Source organism: Sciurus vulgaris (genome assembly GCF_902686455.1).
Source record: "Sciurus vulgaris genome assembly, chromosome: X".
NCBI classification, from domain to species: domain Eukaryota; kingdom Metazoa; phylum Chordata; class Mammalia; order Rodentia; family Sciuridae; genus Sciurus; species Sciurus vulgaris.
The window spans coordinates 20,619,222-20,643,638 of NC_136471.1; the positions used below are offsets into that span (position 1 = coordinate 20,619,222).

At 36.3% G+C, this 24,417-nt stretch overlaps 1 protein-coding gene across 15 annotated transcripts in view; it reads left to right on the plus strand.

Moving 5' to 3' along the window:
* The window catches only part of MBNL3 (muscleblind like splicing regulator 3), a 122,359-nt gene that overhangs the window by 54,363 nt on the left and 43,579 nt on the right, over window positions 1–24,417 (plus strand). Inside the window, exon 1 of one of the 15 annotated variants that reach the window (XM_079122676.1) lies at window positions 21,565–21,606. The exons of 13 other annotated variants lie outside the window; for them this stretch is intronic. The gene's annotated coding sequence lies outside the window, so the exon portion shown is untranslated. One more of the 15 variants, XM_079122677.1, reaches the window with a different exon arrangement.

The window sequence follows — 24,417 nt, forward strand, 5'->3', positions numbered from 1 at the left end:
AGTATCACTTAATCCATTCTATACCGTCTTTTTGATACTCTGGTTTGCCATTGATCTGAGTTGGTATTTTTAGTGAATGTCCCTTCGATCTCACAAAGGTTCATCACTATTAAAATTAAATCAACCTCTGCAATTGCTTTCATGGCCAAGTTATTCTGCTTCAACAATATCTTGGTGACTGGTGTCTTGAATTTTCACCTCCATACTTGAAGCAGTATGTGATATCAGCCACCTGATATCAGGAAGGAAGTAAATTGTCATTATTTCATTATGACAGCTCAATACCCATCACATTTGACACCATACTCACCACTTGGTGTAGTTTTGTCACAGTTATTTTCCAGTTAAGGGTAGAGCAGCAGGCATAGTCTGCAGGGGACATTCTTGTCAACCCATATACATTCCTAAATGAAGCAAACCTGGAAAATAATGCAAATGAATCAACCCCACATTGTCTTCAAACATCACATATGATCACATGCATAACATTTGACAGATGGAACCTGTTGTAGAGGCATAAGGATGGTATAGTATCCTAGTAAGTAAAATTGGTCTAGATACCAGTATATTCTATATTAGCACCGCTAGTCACAGCAGTTTTCACTAGTTTAAAATACGAATGTTTATTTATTTTTTGGTACTGGGCATTGAACCTAGGGGGCGCTCTACCACCAAGCTACATCCCCAGCTCATTATCCCTAGCCTCTTTTGCTTCTTATTTTTGATATGGGATCTCCCAACGTTGCCGAGGCTGGCCTTGAACTTGGGATAGTCCTGTCTCAGCTTCCAGAGCTGCTGGGGTTATAGACCCATGTGTCAGCACACCTGGCTAAAATTTGACTATTTTTAACTGAATATTTACTCATCTCTGTTTGCTAAGGGAAAGTTTACCAGACGCTAGACTCCTAGCAACATAATCCCAAGGGTCGTCATATTACACAAGACTTAGCACCCTTTGTAAGCTCCATCAGAGAGGCACTACAAAGACACAGGGACAATGCCTGCCATCCTGAGAGACAAGGAAAATAAAAATTGACTTAAGGAACTCTATCTTCTATGATACTGACCTTAAAAAGGAAGTATCCTTCACTGGTAAAATTCATCGCTATTTATTGATTTTCCAAAACCTCTTTTGAAAGAAAAATGGAATTATAATTTGTGCTCAGGTAAATATATATTGATAGTTCAGCCTCCTTTTTAAACTTTTTATTTTGCAAAAATTTTAGGCTTAAGGAAAACTTACAAAAATAGTGCAAGCAGTTCCTGTATACTTTTCACCCAGATTTCCCTAATGTCAACAACTTACATACCATACATAGCACAGTTATCAGAACAAGGAAATTGACAGTGTATAAGACTCTTAACTCAGTACCTTAGTTGAATTTCTCCAGCTTTCTCCCTAATGTCATTTTTCTCTTCCAGGATCCAATTCAGAATCCCACTTTGTGTTTACTCGTCCTGTCTCCTTAGTCTCCTCCAGTCTTTCCTTGTCTTTCATGGCCATGACACAAAGCAAGAGGCATTCCATAGAATAATTGACCAGTTCTTACCCAATGTGTCATGGTCACAGATAGTATGGAGAAAATTGGTGAAATTCAAATAAGGTCCCCAGTATAATTAAAAGTCATATCAGTATTAATTTCTTTGGGTAATTATGTTATGGTCATATAGATTTTCAACAGTAAGGGGATCTGGGTGAAGGTTATATTGGGACTCAAGGCATTATTTTTGCAATTTTTCTTAAGTCTAAAATTATTTAATACTATGTTTTTTTTAGTGGGGTTCTTGGGATTGAATCCAGGGCCATACACATGCTTAAGCACATACTACTACTGAGCTATACCGCCAGTGCCTCAAAATAAATTATTTTTTAAAGTTAGCTTTCTAAACCTTGTGCATGCATCTCCTGTCCTTTAGGCTCACAAATACATGAAGTAAGTTTTTCCATTTTCTTTCTTCTTAAAAAATAATTTAGGGTATGATAATAAAACTCTGACATCCATGAAATGACTGATCCCAAAATTGCCTGCACAAAAGCTCAGTGAGTCAGATAATTAGTTAAAAAAGTCTTCATACCCATAACAATCATTCACAAACCTTGCAAACAAGACTTTGGCTGAAGAAAGAAAACCATTCAGTCCAAAACGTTTACCATTTACAGATGAGGAAACTGCAGAATCAGTGAGGGGAAGTCATTTACCCAAAATCACCTATACAGTTATCAAAAGAGCCTGCTGACTCCAGTGTCCTTCCAGTTGTTTCAGTCTTTTTCCCTATGGAGAAGAAGGAAATGGAGGAAACATCAAAAGGGTTATTGTTTCTACTAAACCAAAAGCATCTGGTTCTTATAAGGGTCATGCTTTCTCCCTGACTCTGTGATGCACTGCTTGTGAAGTTTTCTTTACCATATTTTTATTGGTGCATTATAGTCATACATAATGGTAGAATTTGTTGTTACATACTCATACATGCACACAATATGACACATGTAACGATGAATCCTGCCATTATGTATTGGTACATATTGCTACATATTTATACACACACACAATATGACTATAATTTGACCAATATAATTCCGCAATAGTTCACATATATCTCCCCTCCTCCCTGCCCCTGGTCCCTTTGCTCTCCTGTGCTGATCTCCATTTGATTTTCATGAGATGTTCCCCAGCACTTTTTCTCTCTAGCATCCACTTATGAGACAAAACATACAACCCTTGGCTTTGTAAGTTTGGCTTATTTTGCTTAACAAAATAGTCTTGAGTCCATCCCATTTTCCTGCACCTGGCATAATTTTGTTCTTATTTTATTGGTCCTTTTTCATTATACATGACAGCAGAATGCTTTTTGATATAATTATACAAGCTTGGGATATATCTTATTCTAGTTAGGACCCCATCCTTATGGACTTACATGATGGTGGGATTCACTGTGTTGTTTTCATATGTGTACATGGGAAAACTATGTCAGATTCATTACACTGTCTTTCCTTTGCCTATCCCCACTCCCTTCCCTCTGCGTGAGGGGAAGAATAGAAGTGCAGTAGATTAGATAATTTCTTTTTTTTTCATTCTCCAAATTTATTTTTACTTCTAAATTGACCTTCATGTTTCATTCTTCTTTATCGCTGACTAAAACTCCATTGTTGATATGTGCAACATTTTCTTTATCCATTCATCCATTGGTGGACATCTATGTTGGTTTATAGCAGCACAATTCATAATAGCTTGTGAACTTTTGTTGTTCTCCTTCGGTTTTTGTACTTGAAGAGAGGAAAATTGAGAGAACCCAACTTTCCCTTTCCTAATCCCTCCCTTTTTTATTGTTTCATGACAACTTATTTTGGTTAAGATTTTAAATTAAGGTTCATATTTCATTCATAGATAATCATTTGGAAAATTTCTTTTTAAAAAGGGTAGAAAAGAAGGAGTGTGTTTTAAAATATTTAGACAACATTTTTAAATTTTGTGATACTAAACTTTGCTTGATTGCTGTCAGAACACTGAGTTATCTCTGCTCCATAGTCCAACCTCCTCCCCAAACACTGCAATGCTGGGTTAGCTGGCCAGGATTAGGGGGGTTATTATTGTATAATATGCTCTGATGTCTAATTCTGTCATTAGTATAACGCTGTGACTAACTGGGAGGTAATTGTCATAGATCTACTGAAAATACTGCAGTAGCAATTTATCCTTACAATGGGTCAATTAAAAAAATAACTTGGAAACTAACACAACTTATTTTAAAATGGTGTCTTATGGAATTATAGTTCAAGATCATTTCTCTCTCCATCTTGCAGCCAAGTTGCAATTGGGCACATAGTGAGAAAAGACTCAGGATAGGGCTAGATATGTACCTTGCAACCACAGTTTGATTATACCATCCCCATAAAATAGAAGACATTTTGCAAGTCTAAAATTTGAAAACCTGTATATTATATGTCAATTCTTTTGTTTGGAAGAAACTCTTACATATCAGGGAAGTATATAAACATATAAATAATTCTCTTCCTGTTAGCATAACTGTATGAAATCATTGCAAATATTGCCTTTCTCTATGCCAGATTTTTGTGGAATGTGGATGAAAAGCTACTTCTGTGCATCTGGAAATAATAATTAGCTTTTCTAGGAACACGACTTTGTTCCTAGAACATCATTTACTTAACGCTCTTTTTGCCCTAAGAGATGAGCTTTCTGCTTGTACCATTCTTGAGGATAACCCTGTTTTCCTCTCTGGCCATGTGTCATTTGATCCTTGATTTGTAGGGTTATGCATTCCAGAGGAATCTTGGCCATCTGCTCTTTTCTCATTATCTCTAAATAATCTCCTCATTTTCTAATACGTTTCTTACACTATGTAATCAGTTCGAGTTCTTAAATTTGTGTATTTGTTGTTGTTGTTGTGTAAACCAGATTTGCAAAACTGCTTGGGTTTTCATTGTTTGTATGTCTGTGTCTTCAATTCTCACCAGAGTTAGGTTTTATTGTTAGATATAATTCGAAATTTAACTCATGCTTTCTGTCATCTTTCTTGATGTTGTTTTCTTTAAAAAGTCATTAAATGCATTTGTCAACATTTTTTTCTCTTTTCTTTTTTTTATTTATTTTAATTAAAAATCATAAATTTACGTAGGGCAATGTTGTTTGATTCATTCTGTTATTTTTTTCCCCTTCCCCCCCACCCCTCCCACCCCTCTTTTCCTTCTATACAATCCTTCCTTCCTCCATTCTTACCACCCTCCTTATCCCTAACCCTAAACCTAACCCTAACACTAACACTAACCCCTCCTACACCCCTTTATATGTCCTTATCCGCTTATCAGCAAGATCATTCGTCCTTTAGTTTTTTGAGATTGGCTTATCTCACTTAGCATAATATCCTCCAATTTCATCCATTTGCCTGCAAATGCCATAATTTTATCATTCTTCATGGCTGAGTAATATTCCATTGTATATATATATGCCACAGTTTCTTTATCCATTCATCAACTGAAGGGCATCTAGGTTGGTTCCACAATCTGGCTATAGTGAATTGAGCAGCTATGAACATTGATGCGGCTGTATCTCTGTAGTATGCTGATTTTAAGTCCTTTGGGTATAGGCCAAGGAGTGGGATAGCTGGGTCAAATGGTGGTTCCATTCCAAGCTTTCTGAGGAATCTGCATACTGCTTTCCAGAGTGGCTGCACTAATTTGCAACCCCACCAGCAGTGTATGAGTGTACCTTTTTCCCCACATCCTCGCCAACACCTCTTGTTGCTTGTGTTCTTAATAATCGCCATTCTAATTGGGGTGAGATGAAATCTTAAGGTAGTTTTGATTTGCATTTCTCTTATTACTAGAGATGTTGAACATTTTTTCATATATCTGTTGATTGCTTGTGCATCTTCTTCTGTGAAGTGTCTGTTCATTTCCTTAGCCCATTTGTTGATTGGATTATTTGTATTCTTGGTGTAGAGTTTTTTGAGTTCTTTATAGATTCTGGAAATTAGCACTCTATCTGAAGAATGAGTGGCAAAGATATTCTCCCACTCTGTAGGCTCTCTCTTCGCATTGCTGATAGTTTCCTTTGCTGAGAGAAAGCTTTTTAGTTTGAATCTATCCCAGTGGTTGATTCTTGCTTTTATTTCTTGTGCTATGGGAGTCCTGTTAAGGAAGTATGATCCTAAGCCAACAAGTTGAAGGTTTGCACCTACTTTTTCTTCTATAAGATGCAGGGTCCGGAAATCAATAAATGTCATTCACCATATCAACAGACTAAAAGTTAAGAATCACATGATTATTTCAATAGATGCAGAAAAAGCTTTTAGTAAAATACAGCATCCCTTCATGCTCAAAACACTAGAGAAAATTGGGGTAGTGGGAACATTCCTTAACATTGTAAAGGCCATCTACACTAAGCCCATGGCCAATATCATTCTAAATGGTGAAAAACTGAAAGCATTCCCCCTAAAAACTGGAAGAAGACAGGGATGCCCTCTTTCACCACTTCTATTCAATATCGTTCTTGAGACTCTAGCCAGAGCAATTAGACAAACCAAAGAAATTAAAGGGATACGAATTGGAAAAGAATAACTCAAACTATCCCTGTTCGCTGATGACATGATTATATATTTAGAGGAACCTGGAAATTCCACCAGAAAACTCTTAGAACTCATAAGTGAATTCAGTAAAGTAGCAGGTTACAAGATCAATGCTCATAAATCCAATGCATTTTTATACATAAGTGATGAATCTTCAGAAAGAAAAATTAGGAAAACTACCCCATTCACAATAGCATCAAAAAAAATAAAATACTTGGGAATCAATCTCACAAAAGAGCTGAAAGACCTCTACAATGAGAACTACAGAACACTAAAGAAAGAAATTAAAGAAAACCTTAGAAGATGGAAATATCTCCCATGTTCTTGGATAGGCAGAATTAATATTGTCAAAATGGCCATTCTACCAAAAGTGCTATACAGATTCGATGCAATTCCAATTAAAATCCCATTGGTGTACCTTACAGAAATAGAGCAAGCAATTATGAAATTCATCTGGAAGAATAAGAAACCCAGAATAGCTAAAGCAATCCTCAGTAGAAAGAGCGAAGCAGGGGGTATCGCAAAACCAGATCTTCAACATTTTTTTTTCTAAATGATCTTCCCTATTTGAGCTTGACCATGTCATCTTTGGAGGGAGAGTAAACCATTTTTCAATACCTTATTTGTGATGAGTTTGTGTAATATCGCTTTACATCACATCTAATCTATTATTTAGTCAAGCAGTATGGCTATAGGGTTCCTCTGTCAAAACCAGTTTTATAGCTATAACTTGGTCAAAGGCATTTAAACGTATGCCTTAAATTGGATTTTTTCCTATCATAAATGTCCCTTTTTTCCATTGGAATCTCAACTATTTTATCCACTATAAGTTGGGAATTGGTAGAAAATAAATTAGCCTTTTATCCTACCTGTATTCTTACGGGTAGAAAGTGAAAGCAGTTTCCAGACTGTGAAAACTATGCATAAATTTGAAAATGTAGAGTGCACAGTACTGTAAGTGCATTAAATAAGATAAATCCTATGTGTCAGCCATGATTTGCCAGTGAACTAGTTAGTACTCTTCTAATTTATCTCTTTAATATGCAAAAATGCAAACAGAAAACCTTTTTGCTCTGTGACTTTAAACTTTTTACCCATCTTTTATATGCCCGTAAATACACTGAATAGACAGCATTGTGCTATCAATATCTCTTACTCCAAGATCCCATTGTTTTAAAACTACATTGTCACATTGTCTTAAAAACTCTGTTCATCATCCCATTTGTGAAAGATACTTAACACTGATGTAACAATTTGAGAATTTTTCATACCTCCACTAACTCTGTGTTGTTGTTTTAAAATTTTGACAAATGCCTATCCCAGAAGTTGTTTTTCTGTTAAGTTTTATGCATATCTCATGTCTTACTTTAAGTGAACTTAACTTTTTTCCTAGCTTTTATACTGAAATAATATCTAGAGTTTCTGTAATTTCTTGGTTCTTTAATTTTTTTATTGGCCAGGAAAGCATTCCATATAGAAATAAATTTAATCTTAACATAAATGTAATTGAAAAGTCTTGAAACCATGTCCGTCTTCATTCTGTAGTATCCCACAGGAAGAAAGATTTAATTTTGGAATATTGTCTTATTTTTCAAAGAAGCCTAGAAAGTAGTCCTGATAAATCCCTCTTTCTTGAGTGAGACACAGATGTAACCCTTGAAATATTTGGAATGAAAAACAGTATCAGCAAGTGGCATAAACATAGAAAATGTTTCCTTGTAATAATAGCTGTAACAAGGGCTCCTTGTGTGGCCTTCAATAGGTCATGGGAATCCTACTGCCTCTGTTTCTCTTTATACAAAAGCAAGCAGCAACATCAATTTGTAGAACTATTTGTTGTGGTTTACTACAAGGATTTTTATAAAAGTCAGGGATTATTTAATGCTGAAAATCCTGTTAAATCCACAAAGAGTTCTGTATACCTTCAATTCCCCAAAGAAATAATTCATTCAACAGACATTTATGAAACCTTACTTAGGCACTGAGCTCAGCATTGTGCCAAATACAAAGATATGGAAGATGTGATTCCTACCTAAAGTCTTAGTGAGAGATTGCTTGTACTATGTGACATAAGTAAGGTACAAGCTCACAGTTAAGAGTTCAAGGGGAGGGGCAGGGACTGGGATTCCATCCAAATGTGAAAGTTAAAGATACAATCATGGGAGAGGTAATGTTTGAACTACTCTGAAAGAAGGACTAGAAAGACATTGCAGACAGAGAGGATAAGTTGAACAACTATACAAAGGGAAAAACTGGTGTATATAGGGAGTGGAGTGTTAAGTCTAACTAAAGCACAGACCTTCACAGAGCACGCGTTGCAGAGGTATGGGTTGCAAAGTCAGTGAGGAGTTTGGACTTGATTTGTAGGTCTGAGAAATCTGGCCATTTTGCAGCAGAGAAATGATAATATCTTTCTATGCACGAAAATTGGCAGAGTAAAAGAAACTGGGGAGAGAGGACCTTTTAGAAGCCATTGAAATATTGAAGGTAGGAAATGATAAGGATTGAAATTAAGTGGTGGCAAAGGGAAGAGAAAGCCAGTGACGGAGATGAGGAGTAGATGAAGTCGTTGTGGTTAAGAGGTAGTTGACATTCTACCCTAGCCTACAGCTCTCGTGCTCAACCTGACATGAGATTGCTTGTACTAAATTGCAGTTATTGAGTTTTTTAAACATGAAGTTTCAATTTCAAATACTTTAAGACAAAAATAATGCTTGAATATTACTAGATTCTCACAGTAATTATTTTAAAGAAAGATTCAATGAGCTTAATCAGACAGAAATTTCCTCGCCTTGTATTTAAATATAGGACCAGTGAAACTCCACATCATGTACAATCACAAGAATGGGGTCCTAAATAGAATCAGTTATACTCGAAGTATAAATAGAAACAGTTATACTGTATGTATTTATAATTTGCCAAAATACATTCTACTGTCATGTATAACTAAAAAGAACAAATATATATATATATATATAGACCTTAAAAAAATTCAGTGAGCAATTTAGCATGGCTCTAAGCAATTTCATGAGAACCTATCTCAAAATAAAAATTTTAAAAAAGGACTGGGGATATAACTTAGGGGTAAAGCACCTCTGGGTTCAATCTCCAGTGGTCCCCCCCACAAAAAAAAAAAAGATTCAGTGGGAGCCACTTGGCTAAATGTTTAGGTTTTAAACATTTGTTTTGCATTCGACATGTGCACTACCATATCTTTTTGTGCTTAGCACATAGTAGGACCTTTAAAGATTTGAATGAGACATGAGTTCATCGAATCAAACAGAGGAAGAATAAACATAAACTCAACTGAGAGGCTTCCAGTGAACTCTCCTTTGGTGTCTGTACTTCTACCCCAGTTCAAATGTTATTGAAATATGGATGAAAAATGTATACCCCTGTGTGACAACTTTCCACACTCAAGCACATTTTAATCTAGATTAGATGACCTACACATTACTGGTTTTTGTACATGTAATTCTGTCCTTCAGAATCATAGTAATGTTCTTTGTCCAAATGCTGTTGGATACTTGCCGAATGTTGCATTTTGAGTGCTTTTACCTTGTGTAGGGATTTAAACTTTTTTTTGCTGAGTTACTACTGTTAAATATTGCTTCAAAATAATTAGTATGATAAGTTAGTCATATCTAAACATGATTTTTGTCCTAAAATGTTTGAATTGAATTTTACAGCAGATGGGTTACTTACAAATCAAGGTATTCTTGGAAGTATGATTAGTGCTAATAAGATCATTCTGACCCAAGTATTGGTCATATTCTACATATTCAACAAAACAGAAAAGAGTTTTGTTGGAAAGGGGACTGCCTCATCCAATAAAAATATATATTCGAAGTTCAATCAATAAGGGCTGGAGGTGTAGCTTGGTTGTAGAGCACTTGCCTACCATGTACAAGACCCTAGATTCCATCCCCTGCACCACCAAAAATAAAGTTCCATGAATAGTTCTTTCTCTAAATATTTTGGAAGTTCCAAAGAATTTGAGCATAGAAAGGCAAAGAATTCTAATAGAGTCCATGCACTGACACTTTAAAAAAAACTGAGTAACTGGACTTTGGTCCAAGCAATTCACTTTGAAAAAAAATGGGAAAGGGGATAAAGCTGTACATTTGTAGTAGAGTGCTTGCCCACATGTACAAGGCCCAGGGCTCAATCACCAGCACTACAAAATAGTGGGAAGAATATTAAGAAAGTGATGTCAAGATGGGTTTTTTAAGGAAGGCTATCTGGGTTTATAAGCTATGTCCTGGACTTTGTGAATTCAACCAATGTGTTACACTTTCTCCATTCTCATCTCAATTCCTGTCTAGGGATTGCTGGTTTTCTGAACAGATAGTCCTGGGATCTTAGTGCAATCATCAGTAACCAAGATATGATTATGAGTTTGGGCAACTGACTCACCTTTCAAAAACAGAAACAATGCTTAGAACATGTTAGAAAAGTTTTTCTACAAAAAAAGAAGCTTAAAATTATTTTAAGTATTTACCAGCATTCAGTTGATATCAACCTTTAGAAATGATTTCCATAATTATGACTTGAACATGTTAATAGACAACTGACAAGAAGAACAGAGCCAAGACTACCTTTCACTTTCTCTAAATTCTTCAATTTCTTTTATTTATATGCCTTCAATTCTCACCCAGAGTTTTTACTGCTGCATATAATTGGAAGTTTCACTCATCCTTTCTGTTATCTTTCTTGATGTTGTTTACTTAAAAGTCATTAAATGATTCTATGTGTTTGTTAACCTTTTATTTTCTGAATGATCTTCCCTATTTGAACTTGACCATGTTGTCTCTGGAGGAAGAGTAAACCATTTTTCAGTACCTGGTCTGTGATGCTAATATTGCTTAAAATCATGTCTAATCTGTTATCTAGTTAAGTAGTATAGCTATAGGGTCCCTTTGTCAAAACCAGTTTTATAGCTACAACTTGATCAAAGGCATTTAAATGTATGCCTTATGTTGGATTTTTTTCCTATCATAAATGGCCATTTTTTCTTTTGAATCTCATTTTTTTATACCACAGGAAATTTGTCTCACTTTGGTGGCGCATGACATTTATTTCATCGTTGAAATGATTAAAACGTATTTAAACCATATTTTGCTCTTTTCTCCCTAAATTTTCATATTCTTCCCCTAGAGAAACATATAGGAAAAATGATGTTGCTTTCAAGCCAGAGATTGTAAAAGAAAAAGGAGGAAGTGGAGGAGGATGAGAGAAAGAAAAGGAAAGAAGGAAATTAGGAGACACCAATTGAGAAAGTGTTTTCATTCTGAATACTTCCATTCCAGTAGTAATGCATTTGAAACAAAACCAGAATGAAGATGTAATGAATAAAATCACATAGAAATTAAAGGGGGGTAATAGAGAAGGACTTTTGTAATCATTTTACTAGAAAGGTATCTTTTTTGTAAGTAATTTCCCAGGCTTTTGGAAGAATGTAGTTGTGTTACTATTAAGAGCAAGTCAGCAAGGGAAGGGGATAATTCCATATCTGAATTTCTTACGTGCAACTTATTAAGCTAACTGAATGGTTTTCATTTAGACATGCTAATGTAGTCCAGGCATTCCAATATTGCAGACTGGGGAACTCAGTTTAAAATGGGCTTCCTGTGATACACAGATTTAATCATTATATAGTTAAAACATGAATTGCAACATCACAATGGACACCGCAAACACATACAATTTTCATGTGCCTGTCTAAAAGCAAAAATGAAACAAAAAAGAAAGGAAGGAAGAAACTAAATGCAGCTTAGATTACTCTTTAATACAGAATGGAAGGAGTGAAAAATACTTTGAACTCCTTAAACAGGTGTTTATTTTCTTCACTATAAAAGGAGTGCTCAGTGGCAGCATGTGCATGGCCCTGGGTTTGATCCCCAGCACTGTAGAGGGGAAAAGGAGAAAGTGCTGTATGAGATGTATTTTTTCTTACTGCCTTACTGCAAGGTGCAACTGGTGAACTTTGTATTCAGTGCTTGCTTTCAGGGTTAGGGATCTATTGATACTTCAGCTTTTGATTATCCGTGTTGAAATGCTATGGTCAGCATTGGCTTGTTGGTTCGTCTGATGTGAAAAGTATTTTCTTCCTTTTAGCTTGTATTTTTCTAGATGTAGTTCTGGGGAGTGAGGAGAAGTGGTAATGCTTTCAGATGATGAGGGATCCTGCAGTGAGTGAAGGGATGAATTTATGGGAGAGCTGAAAGAGTTTACTAGAAAACTCTTTGTGTACATAGCATACATTTAGAAAAACACTCTGGAGAACCTTGTAGAGCAAATGTAAGTAACATGTAAGCAGAGCTCTCATATACTTTCTATTATAAATAATAGCCCCACTTTTGCAAACAGAAAATGAATGCATTTTCAAAGAGTAGTCGAATAGGTTATGAAAAACCCAGTCTTTCTTTTTAGTGACCCGAGCTGGCCTTGTCTTACTTGACTGCTAACGTCATTACTGATGTCAGAGACATGGAATTAAGATGGCCAAATCCTTTCATTATGACCTTTTAGAAACTGAATTATCAGTAATGTAACAAAATGCTCATTAAATGACTAAATCCATTGTCAGATAGGACAGTGTTCCCTGAGAGCTGAGTTTCTCAGAAGTATGGTGGCATACTAGCTTTACCTGGGAACTTGCTAGAAATGCAGATTCTCAGGTCCTACCCAATACCTATTGAATCAGACCCTCTGGGGGTACCCCTGGCCATGTGTGTTTCAAAAAACCCTCCTAGTGATTTCAATGAACATTAATATTTCAGAACCACTGGTTTAGAGGAAGCAATAACAGTTTAGAAGAGTGTTGATTAAAGATGATGTTTCAAAGTTTCAGAAGTCTCAGTACTCTGTTGTTCCCTGAATGCTTCTTCCTCCCTCCCTACTTGTCCAAATGGACTTTTTCCTGGACTGTTGCTTATACACAGATCTGGTGGAAGAAAAATGGTATCTGTTCTGGAGGACTTTTGTGTCTTTGGGAAACCTATTATATTTCTCCCTACAATAAGCATTTTAATGCTTATTAACTTAGAGGAGGCTCTGGGAGATTCCTTTACTCAAAATTCTTTGGCCACAGAACCCGATTTTTGTGGATCATGTAGAAATGTCTCATGGAGAGTTTCTGTATGTTTGTTTCTTTGTTCTGGTACTGGGAATTGAACCTGGGGTGCTTAATCTCTGAGCCACACCTCCAACCCTTTCTATTTTTTATTTAGAGACAGGTTCTCACTAAGTTGCTCAGGGCCTTGCTAAGTTGCTGAGGCTGGCCTCAAACTTGTGATCCTCTTGACTCAGCTTCCCAAGCTGCTGGGATTACAGGAAGGTGCTGATTCCTGACCGTTATGTGGACTATTACATGACAGATGATTGGGCAAGAATCATGTTGGTGTCCAATTATGGGAAACCCAAAAGTAAATTTTTTAGTTATTTATCTATTATAATTCTTTGAAAAGATTAATGACTTTTTTATATGACAAAACTCTATTGAAGGTATTGTCAACTGCCACAAGTAGACCTACAAAATTTCATATGCAGCAAATATGAAAACAAAAAGATTGTGCATATGTATGTGTGCATACATACATATACATATAATACTTAAACATGTTTTACATTTACATGACTCAATGTTGGTATCTAAGAGGTTGGCCTATGGTGATGAAAAATAGGAAAAAGAAAAAATTAAGTAAAACAGCTTTACAATTAGATTCAATTTTATTATTTTACCAGTTTATGTAAGTAATATTTTAAACACCTTTGCTATAATTAATCCTTAGCATTTTAAGTACCATTAGCATTTTTTCCTAGTCTATTATTTGTTTTATCCTCCTCACAGGACTTGCCTGATTTTTTAACCATTTTAATATGTGTAATAAAATATAGCAGTAATCATGGCAAAGTTAGGATAAAAACAGTATCAACCAAAGACTGTGATACTCTATGCTTTTCATATAAAAGAAATGATACTGAACATTTTACTCATTGTGATACTAAAGTGAATTTTTGTTATGCTAGATTTTTGTATGTGTGTATAAGTGATGGTGTGTGTGTGTGTGTGTGTGTGCGCGCGCGCGCACACACATGCACTAGAGATAGAACCCAGGACCTCCAGAATGCCAGGCAAGTGCTCTATCACTGAGCTATATCCCTAGCCCTAGTTATACTAAGTCTTAAAATAGGAAGTTTGCAATGGTAAAAGTGTCTCTTGATTAAACAAGTCTCCTAAGTTGGTACTGGTTTGTTACCAGTTGAGAAGAAAAAGGAGCAATAATTATTTTCTCTTAGTTTACTTACAAGAATGAGATTAAAACTTGCATCTCCCTTTTTCTCCTCTGCCCTTTCACCTATAATACCACTATGCTGTGGGAGCAGCAACTGCTTAACAATAATATCCCGTTCTAATAAGAGATATGTCCTTATTTTTAATATTATATATATATATTTCCTCCCTAGGCAGGTGATAATTTATATTACTCATTTAATCAAGAATGATGCATGTAATATTACCATCTGTAGAGAGAAGAAAATGATACAAGTACCTATAATTTGTCAGAATATTTATGGCTAATTCACAGAAGTATTTTGGTTTTAAGGTAAAGATGTAATGAAGAAAAATACACATAATATTTTTACATTTCATACTATTTTACTTCCAAAGCACACTAAATTTTATTCTGCTCCTATATTCTTTCAAACTACCTATAAAGTATGTAGAGGCAGGACTTTTTCTTAGGGAAGTTAATTAACAGAATTGAAAAATAATTTACCCATGATCTAAAAGTAATTAGAATCCAGAGTCCTTGAAGCCAGGTTAAGTATTCTTTCCAATAAAACACTGCATTCATATTAAGATTCATTCCTTCTTTGTCTAGGAATAAATATGCTAGGAGTCAGAGTATAAAGAGTCTGTGGCCTGCTTACATACAAAGAGTCAATTCATATAACAATGGATTTATTTTTGTTGTTTTCCCTATCATATTGTCTTAAAAGTGTAAGTACACTTTTGCACTCTGCAGTCAGTTGTTTAATTACTTATAAGAGCTGGGTTCCCTACTGTCATCAGTAAATGGTTATAACACTTTGTGTTTTAAAAGCTGTGGAAAAACCTAATTGATAAATTAGATAATAGAATTGATATGTTTACATTATTGACATATTTATATGATACAGCCACATTTTCACTTATAGTTGAAAAACTTCAGTTTGGTGACTAATGCCTACTTAACCAACAAGAAATTGGCAACAATATAACTGGGCTCAGTGGCCCACGCCTGTAAGCCCAGCCATTCAAGAGGCTGAGGCAGGAAGATCACAAGTTCAAGGTCAGCCTCAGCAACTTGGTTAGACTTTGTCTCAAAATTTAAAAAGGAAAGAAAGAAGTGGGGTGGGAATGTAGCTCAGTGGCAAAAGCACCCCTGAGTTCAATACAAAAAGAAAAAAAAATGAGGAAGGAAAGAAAATGGCAATATACAAAAGAAAACAAATGTAACTCTTGTTTATCAACTGCATTTGAAGCAGGAAGAAATAAAACCCTAGTTCCCAGGCCCACAGATCATCACCTCCACTTTATACTGTCTCAAAGTATTTCTACTTTATGGTCATTTAAATCAGATCCCCACTGAAACTGGTCTTTCAATGGGGGTAGGGCAATATTTTGTGGGGTAGCCAGTGTACTTTATGTGAGTTCTTATTTGCCTGTGTTCTTAGAGAAATGAAATGCTTCAAGACACTGTACTTTTTGTGACAAGGTTGATCTTTGTCATCATTTGGAGGCATTGTCCACTTTGTGATAGTGTTAAACCTATAGCACTCAAACAATTGTGGTCTCAGGAAACTTGCTTCTGAATGGCACTAGTGTATTTTTAAGTGGTTCCTCTCTCAGGGTGGTAGTAATGGTCACAAAGTGCACAGACCAACTGTTTTTTCAAGCCCCACTTCCTTCTCCAATCGTTCTCAATCTCAAAGTGGTGTTGCTGGACTCTTCCTTTTATCAGGTCGTGGCAATTTTCCTTAAGTGCTCATGACACAATTTCTCATAATTTGACATTGTTTTCTCCCAAACCAACTGGCAAAATTCTGTTCTGCAAACACTTACTAAAAAGCTGTTGTTAAGGTTTGTATCTGTTTTTATTATTAATTGTTTTCTTTTCCCCCATGTGGTTTGAATCTTAAATGTACCCCAAAAGTTCACATGTTGGAAGCTTGGTTCCCAACTGATGGCACTATTGAGATGTGGTGGAAACTTCAGGATGGGGCCTAGTTGGAGATAGTAGGTCACTAGGGGCATTCCTTTGAAGGGGATATTGGGACCCTGGCCATTTACCCTCTCCCTCACTCTATCTCTCCCTTTCTCTGCTTCCTGGCCAACAAGAGGTGAGCAGCTCTGCTCTGCCATGTGCCCCTTGTTGTGATGTTCTGCCTTGCTGCAGGGCCCAAAGCCATGGAGCCAAGCAACCATGGACTGAAACCATGAGCCAAAATAACATTTTCCTCTTCTTACATTGTTTATCTCAGATCTTTTGATATAGCAGCACAAAACTGACTGACACAGTTAAGAGAAGACATGTCTATAGTAATTTTTCTGCTCCAGGATGGACTTTTTTTTTTTTACTGTTGATTACCTTGTCTGGTCATTTTCAAGTCACCTGAGATCCCTAGATACTTAACAAAATATCCTACTTGCCATGTTTGTCTGTTAAATTGTTTTCGAACATACCAAACAGCCAATCTTTGTTATAATCTTAGTCAGCTTTTTCACTGCTGTGACTAAAAGATCTGAGAAGAACAATTTTAGAGGAGGAAAAGTTTATCTGGGGTCTTGTGGCTTCAGAGGTCTCAATCCACAGACAGCAGGCTCCATTCCTCAGGGCTCAAGGTGAGGCTGAACATCATGGCAGAAGAGTGTGGCAGAGGGAAGTAGCTCACATGGTGATCAGAAAGCAGAGAGAGAGAGAGAGAAAGAGAGAGAGAGTTTCCACTCCCCAGATACAAATATAAACCGGAAAGGCAGCCCTCAATGCCCCACTTCCTCCAGCCGCACCCTGCCTGCCTTCAGTTACCACTCAATGAATCCCATTAGGTGATTAATTCACTGACTGGGGTAAGGCCATCACAACCCAATCATTCCCCCTCGGAGCCCTCTCACAGTGTCTCACACATGAGTTTTTGGAGGACACCACATCCAAACCATAACATAATCTTAGAAGACAAAAGTGACTCAGAAAGTAGAAATATTCGAACCAGTTCTTCAGTTTAGTTCTATCAAAATATTACAAAGCAGTAAAGTGTTCTGGTCTTAATGTGAACTCTAGATCTAGAACACCGAGGTTGAAATCCCAACTCTGCTTCTTTTTAGTTCTGTCATCTTGGGCCTCAGTTTCCTAAATTGTGAAGAATAAATGACATAATGCGTATACAACACATTCACCAGTGCCAGGCACATAGTAAATACACAATGAGGTAAGATATTAATGTACAGGTTGAAATGGTGTTGAAGAAAATGCCAACAAGATCACAGTATCCTAATCTCTCAAATGTTATCATTTTGTTATGATGATTACTTTCATGATATTAATGGAAAACATAATTTTACAGGGATCTCAGCATGGTATCTAAATGTGTATTAACAATTGTCCCATGACAAGGGATGTGAGCTTACACTGCATATACAATTATTCTCCAGCACTCATAAATAGTCTGAATTAGTTCAAGTCTGAGGGGTCATTTGGCCTTATATTCTAGAGTCTAGTATATAAAGTCAATGAAACATGAAACCACCTAAAGCCAAATAAATGCTTCAGTTACCTTTAGTAGTAAAATAAGTGTAAAAGATTGGCATACTGATATTTTATACTCCCTAGCTTATTTTACTGCAGCTACTTTATCAAATCTTTTCCAGCATAGAATTTGATTTACCTTATATAAGAGGCATAAACAGACTCATCTTTTTTTCAGAGAAACATGTTTTCTAATTTTATCATGATTTCCAGGAAGGACAAAATGAAGCTTGTATAGATTTATTTTGTTTTATTTTTCTCACCAAAACAAGAATTCCATTCATTAAAAGGCACTGATTAGACTATCACCATGGCCCCAATGACCCTAGAAACCTTTTTGTGCTTAAAGGATGCACATTTGGGAAAAATGCCACATGAAGTCTTCCAGGTGTTCTGATCTTCTAACAAGCCTTGTTCCCGCTGTTTAAACTGATTTAGGTAGTACAATTGACAGATTTTAAAGCTAATTAATGAACTCTCTCTGGTCTTTGCTTTATTTGTCCTTCTTTTGGATTTAGAGATAGACATTCTTTGGCAGTGGTCATATTTCAATTTCTTCTTTGTAAGGGCAGAGAATTCATGGTTGAGGAATTGATTTATTTTAAAACACAAAACCCTCCCATAATCACTTTATTTAAAATAACCCAATTTCTAGTTGCATTGTTTGTAGATGGCTTTGTTTAGTTTTTTGAGTACTAAGTACAGTTTCATCATCATCAAATATTAACTGCTCCTCTTGAAAGCTTTACCAACTCAGACTGGGAGAGGATCATTTTAAAACACAGATTTTTTTTTTTTTTACAAAAGTAATTGCAGCAGTTTCATTTGGAACTTTGTGGATTATATTCACATCTCTGAGACACACTTTGAATGAATCTTAAAACACTTGGTAGATATTCAGTTCATGCAGAATAGATTTTTACTTTTAGAAAAGAAAGAATGTATTTGTTTTCATGGCTGCAGAACAAAAATAGACCATAAGTTGGCCTAATTTTCAGATGCATTTAAAAAGAATCACTTAGCTAAAAATGCCAATTTATTTAAATACACAATGCCTGGAATTTGGAATTTTCTTTGGGGATTTGTGTGTTACTCTAAACTGCCTATAGTTTTAATAACAAGTTAACAGAAGTTTCAATAAGGCTTTTTGGTGATAAAGATATATTTTCACTAACAAAATATAGACTTTGTACATGCCTCAAAGTATTTTAATGGCAGTTCATGTCAACAAGTAAAATGTTCTGCTTGGAAACTGCATTTGTGGTATTAGTTTGGTATTTGGGAAGGATTATAAGAAAGATGCTTATTTTAAAGTGAATATATTTGGCTCTATTAGGAGTTTGAAACATGATCTCACACTTAGGAATTTAGCAAGACCCTGTAAACAAGCATTTTGGTATCGTGCTTGCTTTTTCATTTCTTTATCTGAAAGAAGACTCATGTTTAGCACAAGAGCAACTGGTTTTCATCTTTGTGTCCCTGATTTCAAAATGCAGTGGTAAATCAATAATTGTATCTGCCCTTTACATAACCTTTGGGTGGAGGGATATGTGACTGACTATAGAGACATAATTAATTTATTCTCAGCAGCACACTGAGCCCCAGAGATAAATTGCTTAAATCTGAACAATAATCAGTGACTTTCTCACCTTATACTCTTGTTACACCTTTGTAAGATATTTGTCTAAATTAAATTCTTGTTTGAAACTTTCTTTTCACTTAGAGACAGGAAATTTAATTTTGCCAAGTAGAAACCCCAATGTTTAAGCTTAGTGCATAACTAAAACATGTAGGAATTGTGGGGATTGCCAAATACCTTCCCACTTCCTAAGTTTTAGTACAGTTAAAACTCACTTGAGACCCTTAAGTCATGGAAAACCTAAAGTAACTGGCTTGGTTTCAAGGGAAAGAAGTCATAGTGTAGGAAAGCCAGTTAGAGAAGTCTTGAAGTTTTTATTTCAGGAGTAGCCTCAGTGAAGCCTTTAAACAAAAGAAGAAATACAGTGGCCATTTGGAAAGATCTGATGAAATTTACAGCATCAGAAAGGGGTGTTCACAGGATGATTGTGGGATGTTATTTTGTAGCAACCATAGGAAAAAATATCCAACTTGTTAGCTTTTGAGAGATGAAATATAGGCACAAGTATCCTTTCAGTGGAAGATCCAGTTCTTTGGATTTCACTCTATTTTTCAATTTAGGAGAGAAGTTAAAATGAAAATGAGAAGAAAAACTATAAGTATTACACACCTTGATTTAGACTTCACTTTTACTTGTAACCTGAGGAAGATGAGTTAGATCAGTATTTTCATAAGGGTGTTCTATGGAGAGATGTTGACAGGCCTTTGATGAAAAATGTAGGGGTGGTTTTTGCTATTTAACAATGTTGGGAAATTCTGGGTTAATAAAATAAGCAGGTCTCTTTCCCCTAGGTTATGTGAGAATCTTTATTATGCTCTTGCATATTGTCAGTCTTCAACAGAGCAAGACAGTGCACTGGTTTTTTTTTGTTTTTTTTTGTTTTTTTTGTTTTTTTTTATACCCATTTGACCAGGAGACCATCCTTTCTTGGGACTAGTGATCTCTGTACACACTCTGACAAATAATGGATTAAAAGATTTCCAAGAGACTTTCCAGATTTATCATTTAATGTTTCTATAGATATCTAAACTTCCCCAGCATAGTACAATTTCATTCATTCTGACCTTATTAATCCTGAATCTTTGATAATTCCAGTGGAAGCATCTGCTTTCTTAATGAATAAAAATAGTCAGGACTGTGTCTACCAATTGATTCCTAAATATTCAATATCACCATTTCTTGTGAAATTTATATTCAGTAATATGGGACTATTATGAATTACTATTTTTCCCAGAATATATTACTTTGTTAGTTAGAATTAGCCATACCCCTCAACTTTCTTCCTCTCTTTTAATATGAGTAATCAAGGATTGACTGAAAAAGATATCTATGCAAATACTGATTATTCAACTCCATATTTTGAATATATAGCTGCATAGATCTTATGTGTGTTTGTAGAATCCTGATACTAATCAGTCATTTTCCTGGACTTGAATGGATGATTTTGCTTGAAATTCAGTATACCAGACAGGGCTAAAGAAAAAGTTAACCTGTCCCCTCTCTCTCACACACCACAAATAAAAACCTTAAAAAACAGAAAAGCCTCATTGTCATGTAAAAATTCACATGCTCAAAATTTTTTGTAGTAGGCTGGGGCGGTAGCTCAGTGGTAGAGAGATTGCCTAGCATGTATGAGGCACTGAGTTTGATCCTTAGCACCACATAAAACTAAACAAATAAGATAAAGGCATGCTGTCCATCTACAACTACAAAAGTTTTTTTAAAAAAATAAAAAAAACTGTTGCATAAATTTGGAAGCCGGCTGGGGATGCAGCTCAGTGGTAGAGCGCTTTCTTAGCATGGGAAAGGCCCTGGATTCTATCCCCAGCACCGCAAAAATAGAAAAAAACTAGAGGTCTGAGTCACACACCATGCCCCTCTGCATCCTAACCTAAAGAGGGAGCTCCAACCAGCATCAAGATCATAAAGATCTCTTGGACATATTTTAGTCCAGTTTTGCCTCTGTGGGTGGGAAGGTGGAGTGGTTGATAAGGTAAGTGATTGGTGTGAAGCTTTTGGTGGGAGGAGCTATGGAATAAAAAATTGCCTTCTCCAACAGTCAACTTCCTTCAATTTCTTGCAGCTGGTCAGGTAAGCTGGGGCTTTGAGTACCTTGTGCTTCACTCTGCAACTGATCGACTGATCGGGGTTGATTACGTGGAGGGTTCTGCCTAGGACTTTTTGGTAAATTGGGTAAAATGGGTTTTGAAGAATTTGACTTTATTTAGCTCAACTCGCTAGGGAGAGAACTGCCAGATAAAATATTTTATGGGGTACAGTTATACTTAAAAAATTATTCAGTGTTCATCTGAAATTCAAATTTAATTGGGAGCCCTGTGTTTTTATTTGATAAATCTGACATCCCCAGATAGAATTCTAAGCAGAAGCCCTAGCAGGGAAGAAAGGGTATAAGCAGCTGGTGTCCTTTTTGTCCTGGCTTCTAAACTGCTATGGTAGATGTTGGATGGGCTGTGTAGAAAAAGAGGGTGAGAGAACCATAAGGGTAGAGATTTGACTTATGGGCCAGAAACAACACTTTGTTGTTTTATAACGAAGTCTATGTAGTAAGTAGCTTTTGGGTTGTATGATTTTATGTGTGTTTTATTTCTTAGAGTAACAAATTGAATGCCATTACTTTGCTTTCCATTTTTTTCTGTATTTCATGACATTTTATGTTAGCTGCCATCAGCTGCTCAAAAGACAGCTTCTATGGATACTTACCATCAGGAATGCCTTCTGAATTTTGGCAGCTTGGTGCCAATGTACTTTGTTGTCTTTGGGGTTTTACTTTTATTCTGGCTGACTGTTTTGTAAACAGAGAAGATGCGTTCTCGATGAGCTTGTTATTAACCAAACATCTGGTTAATATTTTTCTAAAGCAATTTATGGTATTTGATTAGAGCAGGGGTAAAAGTGTATTTGGGAGAAGGAGGGGATCCGGAAGCAGATTTAGGGTATTGGTGAGGCAGGCTTGCTTTCCCTGTGAACAGCAACTATGATTTTTAGTGATATTTGCGCTCCAAAAATTTTCCAAGAAAAATCTCAAGCTCACGATTATTTGAAGATAAATGTTTAATGTGACTGAAGCAGAATGTGGGTGGAACATTTTTCTTGTAAGTCACTGTATGCAATAGAGATCCACAAGAAGGCTCCACCTGCTGTGATTTTCCTAAAGCCGTGTATTCCACCTTTGTCTAAGTAGCTTCAGGGAATTTGACCTACAGCTTGTTCTGAGAAATTCTGGGTGGAGGTGGGGCAGTTGGAGAAAGGGCTTGTTGTAAACTGACCCTGGAAATTCAGGGCTCTCCTTCGGCAGTCTCAGGTGCTGTTTAGATATGGATCTGGTACTGGTTTCCATATACAACCAATGGGACCCTATATCCTGGGAGCCCTTGGGGCCAGAGACCCCTGAAATTAGACTATGGTTTGTGTCTGTGTGCCTCATGGATTTATGTCACTTCTGGTTCGGTTATACTAAATTACCTGGCTTTTTCAGCCACGATGATCCCATATTCCTCAGGGTTTCTAGTTCTAAAACAACAAAAAAGTTAGCTGTTTTCTAGAACTAAATAGGATAACGGTTCCTTTGGAGGAGAAAACCAGGAATTGTCTCAATCATGTTGACTATTGTTCTCCACTTGAAGGCAGAAGAAAGACCTTATGAAAGGAAATAGCAAGAGAAGCGATTAGACTTCTAAATGGCAGGTAGGCCTTATGAAATTATTCTCAAAAAGTTCAACCGACTCAGTATGGTGTGGCTGCTATTCACCAGGCACAGACACATCCCTGGAGATTCAAAGATGAGGAAGGTACAGTTCCACCTTCAGATAGCTTCAAAGTTTAATAGGGGAGATAGGCATGCAAACAATTTATCGATGTATTCGGTGATAAGTGCTATGGTAATCTGAGTACAGGTACAGTTGGAGGCGCAAAGGAGGGAGTGACAAAGGGGTGTGGGGGTTGGGAGATGGCTTCAGGAAAATCTTTGTAGGGAAAGAATCCTTTGAACTGAGAGTCCATGTTGAATAATGAGATCCTGGAAACGTCTTTTTGTGTCCCTGAACTGCTTGTGAGTTAGGACAAGTCACCTCACCCTTTTGACCTTGACTTTCTCAGTCAGATAGAGGTGCACAAGACATTCCTTAAAATCCGGTTGAGCCCTAAAATGTTTCAATTTTGAGAATCAAATTATCTTAGCGGGCTATTTCTAAACAACAGTGTAATTGTTGAAGCTAACCCTCCCTTCATTTTTTGGAGGTCACAATTGAAAAGCACTCTTGAGGGCAGCTAGGTAAGAAAATTCTCTCCTTTTCTCCCAGGTTCTTGCCTATTCAAATTGGAGAGCTCATTTGCACTAAAGTCATTGTTCTGTATATGTGTATATGAATTATGTCAAGAAAGCAAAGTTCGAGCAGCACAAGGAAGGGGACTACAGTGCTAACTGCAACATGGGGCACTTGGCTGGTCCTTTCCATGGGGGTCTGTGTTCAACCTCATTAAGCTTGCCTTCAATATATTCAGAAAATGATTTAACAAGACTTTTTCTTTTCAGATTTCTTCCCTGCACCTCACATTTAAAGCAAAAGTCGTATGCAAAATTTTAAGTATACTCTGTGTATAACATCAATACTTATTGATGATATAATATTTGAAGGAGAAAATGATGCAGATTTTATCCATTTTTATAAAGACAGAATTCTTTTTTAAAAAACATTTTTACTTGTAGATGGACACAATACCTTTATTTTATTTATTTTTATGTGGTGCTGAGGATGGAACCCAGTGCCTCATATGTTCAGGGCAAGTGCTCCACCTCTGAGCTACAACCCCAGCCCAAGGCAGAAATATAAGAGAAAGAAAATGGGAAAATTGCTATTTCTCTGCTGATATGTGGCTAATACC